Source organism: Nycticebus coucang, chromosome 7 (assembly GCF_027406575.1).
Source record: "Nycticebus coucang isolate mNycCou1 chromosome 7, mNycCou1.pri, whole genome shotgun sequence".
Classification (NCBI taxonomy): domain Eukaryota; kingdom Metazoa; phylum Chordata; class Mammalia; order Primates; family Lorisidae; genus Nycticebus; species Nycticebus coucang.
The window spans coordinates 129535233-129543726 of NC_069786.1; positions in this window are offsets into that span (position 1 = coordinate 129535233).

Here is an 8494-nt window from a genome sequence, read left to right on the forward strand (position 1 = left end):
CTGTGAGCTGTGATGTCATAGCACTCTACCCAGGGTGACAGCTTGAGGCTCTGTCTCAAAAAAAAAGAATGGCAGGTGTGCACTCTACCCAGGGCGACAGCTTGAGGCTCTGTTTCAAAAAAAAAAAAAGGAGAGAGAGTAAAGGGTAAGCCACATGTCCTTTAAGACCTAGCTTTAGAGGCTCAGCAGCTAGGGTGCCAGCCACATACCCTGCAGCTTGTGGGTTCGAACCTAGCCCAGGCCTGCCAAACAACAATGACAACTACAACTAAAAAATAGCCAGGTGTTGTGGTGAGAATCTGTAGTCCCAGCTACTTGGGAGGCTGAGGCAAGAAAATTGCTTAAACCCAAGAGTTTGAGGTTGCTGTAAGCTGTGATGCCATAGAACTCTACAGAGGGTGACATAGTGAGAATCTGTCTCAAAAAAAAAAAAAAAAAAGACCTAGTTTTAGAAATCACGATCTGTCAGTTTCTTAATATCCTACTGTTTACTCAGGTGAGCCCTCTGGGCAATAATATTGGGAAACTTTTCAGAGGCTATTACAAAATCAGTCAGACTTGTTAACTGAAAGTAACAGAAGCTAAGACAGACTGATTAAAACAGAAAATAATTTAATGAAAAGACACTGAGGAACTCCTAGGATCACTAGCAGGCCTGGGGGTCCAGGCTCAGAAAACCTGCAGGAGGCCAGGTGGCTGGGACAGCAGCCAAAAGTAGCCATGAGAAGCAGCGGCAATGAGGCTGCTGTCCTGGCCAGCCAGGTTGCTGTGGTGTCCTGCTGCTTCAGGTCAGTCACTCCAGATCAGAGTCTGACACTGAGCCCCATCACATGCCCACATATGGGGGGCGGGAAGGAGGGTATCTGCAGTTTCTGTCTTCTGTAAAGAGAGGTCAGTTTTGGGCGGCGCCTGTGGCTCAAGGAGTAGGGCGCCGGTCCCATATGCCGGAGGTGGTGGGTTTAAACCCATCCCTGGCCAAAAAAGAAAAAAAAAAAGAGAGGTCAGTTTTGCCTGCCACCAAAATTCTCATTTTCCCCAAACATAAGAAAATATTTCAGATGCTGAGCAGCTATGAAAGAATGGCAGGTGTGTAGGCCGGGTGTGGTGGCTCACACTTGCAATCCTAGCACTTTGGGAGGCCAAGGTGGGTGGATTGCCTGAGCTCACAGGTTTGAGACCAGCCTGAGCAGGATCAAGACCTTGCCTCTAAAAATAGCCCCATGTTATGGTGGGTGCCTGTTTTCCCAGCTACTTGGGAGGCTAAGGCAAGAGAATTGCTTGAACCCAAGAGTTTGAGGTAGCTGTGAGCTATGAGGCCAATAGCACTCTACTGAGGGTGACAAAATAAGACTCTGTCTCAAAATAAATAAATAAATAAAAGGCTCAGCACCTGTGGCTCAAGCTGCTAAGGCACCAGCCACATACACCTGAGCTGGCAGGTTCGAATCCAGCCCGGGCCTGCCAAACAACAAGGACGGCTGCAACCAAAAAATAGCCAGACGTTGTGGTGGGCGCCTGTAGTCCCAGCTACTTGGAAGGTGGAGGCAGGAGAATCGCTTGAGCCCAGGAGATGGAGGTTGCTGTGAGCTGTGATGTCATAGCACTCTACCCAGGGCGACAGCTTGAGGCTCTGTCTCAAAAGAAAAAAAGAATGGCAGGTGTGCATTGCAGAAATACTCATGAGCTTTAACCCAGTGATTTATCCTATAGGTAAATATAAAAATGAATATATGGATATATAAAATGAAAAGGATATATTTAAGGGAATACTCATTACAGTGTGTCTGTAATAGCAAAAATATTGGAAACAATCAGGATGTCTGTCAGCAGGGACTCGGGTAAGTACACAGTGTTTGCTAATATCCACATAAATGAGAACTGCTAGGCAGCCGTGAGACAAACGCAGAGGCCTCCTCCAAGACATCGTGATTTTTGGAAAAAGGCCAGGAACAGAGCAGCGTGCATAGTAATGCTCAGGAGTTTTATTTTGTTTGTTTTTAGATGGGAGACATAAAGCCGCCACTCTGTCAAAGTCGCCTGTAAGGTACATGTCAGTGGCCAGGTGGATTTGGGGGCAACCACTAGCTCCCCGTACTTCGTGGTCGGGAAAATGAGCACATTACAGTCATTGGTTCAGGTAGGCAACATTTTGGGGAAAACCACACAAGAGACTGAGGGGAGGAGAACTTGAGCGTCCTAGGTAGGCCTGGGGGTGGAAGTGAGGCTTAAAATTGCTCTTTTATATGTTTTTGAACTCTAACAAATGTTAAATCATGGGTGCCTGTAGTCCTAGCTACTTGGGAGGCTGAGGCAAGAGAATTGCTTAAGCCCAAGAGTTTGAGGTTGCTGTGAGCTGTGATGCCACAGCACTCTACCAAGGGTGACATAGTGAGACTCTGTCTCAAAAAAAAAAAATGTTAAACCATCAACATGTATTGCTTTACCCCTCCAATGATTACTATGGTACCATGACCACTACTGATACTGAAAAGGAGAGGGGAAGCTGACCATGAAGAAAACAAGAGCAGTTTTATTTATTTATTTATTTTTTTTTTGAGACAGAGTCTCACTATGTCACCCTCAGTAGAGTGCTGTGGCATCACAGCTCACAGCAACCTCAAACTCTTGAGCTTAAGAGATTCTCTTGCCTCAGCCTCCCAAGTAGCTGTGACTACAGGCGCCTACCACACACAACACCTGGCTATTTTTTGTTGTAGTTCTCATTGTTGTTTGGCAGGCCCTGGCTGGGCTCGAACCTGCCAGCTTGGGTGTTTGTGGCTGGCTCCCTAGCCGCTGAGCTACGGGCCCAAGAGCAGTTGAATATGCATGTGGGAGCCCTCTGGGACAGCAGAAATATGAAATTCTAATGATGTAAAAGACTCAGGAGGAAATTAATAACATTTTGGGGATGTAGCATGATGGATTAGTAAAAGGCTACATTTATTATGTTTTGTTTTTATGCTTTAATTGTATATCCAGAGGTTGGAAATGAGAAAATAAATTAAAAATATGGCTGGGCACAGTGGCTCACACCTGTAATCCTAGCACTCTTAGAGGCCAAGGTGGGAGGACTCCTTGAACTCAGGAGTTCGAAACCAGCCTGAGAAAGAACGAGAGCCCCATCTCTACTAAAAACAGAAAAACCAGGGCGACGCCTGTGGCTCCAGGAGTAGGGCGCCAGCTCCATATGCCGAGAGTGGTGGGTTCAAACCCAACCCTGGCCAAAAAAACCCCAAAAAAACAAAAAACAAACAAACAAACAAACAGAAAAACTAGCCAGGTATTGTGGGGAGAACTGTAGTACCAGCTACCCAGGAGGCTGAGGCAAGAGGATCACTTGAGTCCAAGAGTTTGAGGTTGCTGTGAGGTATGTGCACCATGGCACTGTACCCAGAGTGAGACTCAGTTTCAAAAAATAAAAAATATGGCTCGGCACTCATAACACAGTGGTTATGCTGACAGCCACATACACGGAGGCTGGCGGGTTCGAAACCGGCCTGAGCCAGCTAAAACAACAATAATAACTGCAACAAAAATAGCTGGGTGTTGTGCTGGGCACCTGTAGTCCCAGCTACTTGGGTGAGGCTAGAGAATCGCTTAAGCCCAAGAGTTTGAGGCTGCTGTGAGCTGTGACGCCATGGCACACTACTCAGGGCAACGTAGTGGGACTCTGTCTCAAAAAAAAAAAAAAAAGAAGGAAAAGCAAAGCAAAGTAAATATTTTTATAATAAAAAAATGTTTTTCAATTGATGGATTTGTTTCCAGAGTTGTCATTTGCACAACCTTCCTTGTTGTTTACTCAGCCTTCTGGTCTGGTGTCTTCAGCCAGGCTCTCACCTGTGTGTCCTCTTAGGCTTCCGGTCATGTCTCCAAACCTCTGGGTTAAGGTCTCCATCTGAGTGGCCACTACCATCTGCACTAACCTTCCAGCCTCCCTTTCCTTCCACTTGCACGCTTCTGCACCCTCTCTTCCTCATCACCCTCTCTTTCCTAAGCCCCGGTTCTCCCACTCTGGGGATATCCCCAGAGCCCAAATCTATGGCTACTTTGTCAGTGCCCTCCTCCTTGACCCCTCCGCTGCCAGTGGGTCTTGTCCTCCATTTGCTTTCTAGCCTGATTCCATCTATAACTTCTTTTTGTCCACCAGCAATACTTTTTTTTTTTTTTTCGTAGAGACAGAGTGTCACTTTATGGCCCTCGGGTAGAGTGCCATGGCATCACACAGCTCACAGCAACCTCCAACTTAAGCGATTCTCTTGATTCAGCCTCCCGAGTAGCTGGGACTACAGGCGCCCGCCACAACGCCCAGCTATTTTTTGGTTGCAGTTTGGCTGGGGCCGGGTTTGAACCCTCCACCCTCAGTATATGGGGCCGGCGCCTTACCGACTGACCCACAGGCGCCGCCCCACCAGCAATACTTTTTTATTCCAAGAGCCTGACCGGGCCCCATACTTCTTATTTTTTCTATTTTTTGAGACAGAGTCTCACTACGTCCCCCTCAGTAGAGTGCTGTGCATCACAGCTCACAGCAACCTCAAACTCTTGGGCTTAAGTGATTCTCTTGCTTCAGCCTCCCAAGTAGCTGGGACTACAGATGCCCGGCACAACACCCAGCTATTTTTTGGTTGTAGTTGTCATTGTTGTTTGGCAGCCCCGGGCTGGATTCAAACCCGTGAGCTCCGGTGTGTGTGGCTGGCATCCAGCCGCTGAGCAGCAGGCACCGAGCCCCCTCCATACTTTACTTCTTTGCAGTTGCTGATTCCCCAGGATGTCTCTTCTCTGTGAATGATTCTCAGATACATAGCTCTAATCTCCTTCATTAAATTGCCTCTTCAACCTTTTGAATGACGGTATTAGTTTGGAAGTGCAGCTAATACTGCACTGGAGACGGAGGTAGTAGGATCCCTTGAGTTCAGGAGTTCGAGGCCAGCCTGGACGATATGGCAAGACCCTCATCTCAAAAACAAAAACAATTTTGTAGCAACATGAATAGAACTGGAAGCCATTAAAACAACTCAGAAAGCCAAATATCATATGTTTGCACTTGTAAGTGAGATAATGTGTATATATGGAAGTAAAGTATGGAACAATGGACAATGGAACTTGGAGAGGTCGGCAGGGGAAGAGTGGGAGGTTACTTTGTGGGTCCCTGGTACCCACACGGGACCAGCAATGGATGTACTGCGACTCTGACTTCCTCACAATTCAATATATCAGTGTAGCAGAATGGCACCATACCCAGTAAGTATATACAAATAAAAAACTCAAAAACATGGCTCGGCACCTGTGGCTCAAGTGGCTAAGGCGCCAGCCACATATGCCTGAGCTGGCAGGTTTGAATCCAGCCTGGGCCTGCCAACCAACAGTGATGGCTGCAACCAAAAAATAGCAGGGCGTTATTAAAATATAATTTAGACGGCTTGGCGCCATATACACCTGAGCTGGCGGGTTCGAATCCAGCCTGAGCCCGACAAACAACAATGATGGCTGCAACCAAAAAAATAGCCGAGTGTTGTGGCGGGTGCCTGTAGTCCCAGCTACTTGGGAGGCAGAGGCAGGAGAATCACTTGAGCCCAGGAGATGGAGGTTGCTGTGAGCTGTGATGCTATAGCACTCTACCAAGGGCGACAGGGCTCTGTTTCCAAAAAAAAAAAAAAAACGCTTTGGGGCGGCGCCTGTGGCTCAGTGAGTAGGGCGCCGGCCCCATATGCCGAGGGTGGCGGGTTCAAACCTCAGCCCCGGCCAAACTGCAACCAAAAAATAGCTGGGCGTTGTGGCGGGCGCCTGTAGTCCCAGCTACTCCGGAGGCTGAGGCAAGAGAATCGCTTAAGCCCAGGAGTTAGAGGTTGCTGTGAGCCGTGTGACGCCACGGCACTCTACCCGAGGGCGGTACAGTGAGACTCTGTCTCTACAAAAAAAAAACAAACAAAAAACGCTTTGTTCTGATTGTATTAGTTTGGTTAGGTTGCCATAACAAAGTACCAGACCAGGTAGCTTAAACAGAAATGTATTGTGTCAAAGTTCTGGAAGTTAGAAGTCCAAGATCAAGGTGTTGGTGGTACTGGTTCTTTCGGAGGCTGTGAGGCAGACTCTGTTCCATGGCTCTCACTTGGCTGCTGGTGGTGCTGGCAATCTTTGCCATTCTCTGGCTTGTAGATTCTTCATCCTGAGCTCTGCCTTCACCTTTACATGGTGTTCTTCCCGTGTGTGCGTGTGTCCACATTTCCCCTTTTCAAAAGGATACAAATCGTATTAGATTTTTCGATTAGGGCCCATACTAATGACTTCATTTTATCTTGATTTCCTCTTTGAAGAGCTATGGCCAAACAAGGTAATATTCTAAACTATCTGGGGTTAGGATGCCAACATGTCTTTGTTTGTTTGTTTGTTTGTTTTTTGAGACAGAGCCTCAAGCTGTCGCCCTAGGTAGAGTGCTGTGGCATCACAGCTCACAACAACCTCCAACTCCTGGGCTCAAGAGAGTCTCCTACCTCTGCCTCCCAAGTAGCTGGGATTACAGGTGCCTGCCACAATGCCCAGCTAATTTTTTGGTTGCAGCTGTCATTGTTGTTTGACAGGCCCGGGCTGGATTTGAACCCACCAGCTCAGGTATATGTGGCTGACGCCTTAGCCGCTTGAGCCACAGGTGCTGAGCCCCAACGTGTCTTTTTAGAGGATACAATTCCATCTATAACGCTGATGTTACAAGTCACTATTGCTATGAACAAATTACTCCCAAGCTTAGTGGCTTAAAACCACCATTTTATTATACTGATGGATATGGCGGGTGGGGAATTCAGAGGAGGCACAGTGAGGACACTTGTCTCTGCTTCGGGATGTCTTGGGGGTTTTGACACTTGGAGATGATTAGATGGCTTAGGGCTGGAATCATCTGGTGGCATTTTTCTTTCTTTTTTTTTTTTTTGTAGAGACAGAGTCTCACTGTACCGCCCTCGGGTAGAGTGCCGTGGCGTCACACGGCTCACAGCAACCTCTAACTCTTGGGCTTACGTGATTCTCTTGCCTCAGCCTCCCGAGCAGCTGGGACTACAGGCACCCACCACAACGCCCGGCTATGGCATTTTTCTTTCAGACGTCTAGTTGGTGACACTGTCAGCTAGGACTTTAGTTGGGGCTGTTGACAAAGCAATGATTTGGGCTTCTGTTTGTGTTCTTTCTTTCTTTATTTTTGAGACAGAGCCTCAAGCTGTCACCCTGGGTAGAGTGCTGTGGCATCACAGCTCACAGCAATCTCCAACTCCTGGGCTTAAGCAATTCTCTTGCCTCAGCCTCCCAAGTAGCTGGGACTACAGGTGCCCCCCGCAACACCTGGCTATTTTTTGGTTGTTATTGTCATTGTTGTTTGGCATGCTGGGGCTGGATTCGAACCTCCCAGCTCTGGTGTATGTGGCTGGCGCCTTAGCCACTTGAGCTATAGGCACCAAGCCTCTGTTTGTGTTCTAAGCTTCAGCCAGCCTCAGGGTATTTGGACATAGTAAGTGGGAGCTTTTACTTCAAAAGTGGCTCTAACTTCAGCAAGCAAGGTGGGAGATTGTAGCACCTCTTATGATTTAGCATTGGAAGGTGTGTCATTTTACTTCTACTGATTTCTATTGGTTATAGAGCCCAAGGGAAGGGGAATTAGACTCTACCTTTAGAAACGGTGGTGAAGGGGCGACGCCTGTGGCTCAGTCTGTAAGGCGCCGGCCCCATATACCGAGGGTGGCGGGTTCAAACCCGGCCCCGGCTAAACTGTAACCAAAAAATAGCCGGGCGTTGTGGCGGGCGCCTGTAGTCCCAGCTACTCAGGAGGCTGAGGCAAGAGAATCGCTTAAGCCCAGGAGCTGGAGGTTGCTGTGAGCTGTCTGATGCCATGGCACTCTACCGAGGGCGATAAAGTGAGACTCTGTCTCTACAAAAAAGAAAAAAAGAAACGGTGGTGAAGGTTTTAGGAGAGTATGTTAAATAGAAGATTGTTTCAGCCATCTTTAGAAAAATTCAATCTATCACAGATGATGAACCTGTGTTCATTATAGATTAAACTTTTTTGTGATTAAACTCGAACCCTCCCTCATCTCCAAATGGTTATTCTCGACTTCTCTATTTCTACTAGTGCGACAATAAATCTTAAACTTTATTGTGCCCGATGAGAGCATGCATTAGTCTACTACCATACTTTAAAAAAAACAGTATTTAGGGCAGCTCCTGTGGCTCAGTGAGTGGGGCGCTGGCCCCATATACCGAGGGTGGCAGGTTCAAACCCGGCCCGGCCAAATTGCAACAAAAAAATAGTTGGGCATCACGGCAGGCACCTGTGGTCCCAGCTACTTGGGAGGCTGAGGCAAGAGAATTACCTAGGCCCAGGAGCTGGAGGTTGTTGTGAGCTGTGACGTTGCAGCACTCTACCAAGGGCGACAAGGTGAGACTCTGTCTCTGAAAAAAGAAAAAAAAGAAAAAAAAACAACAGTATTTAGTGAAACATGGGAAGACAGAG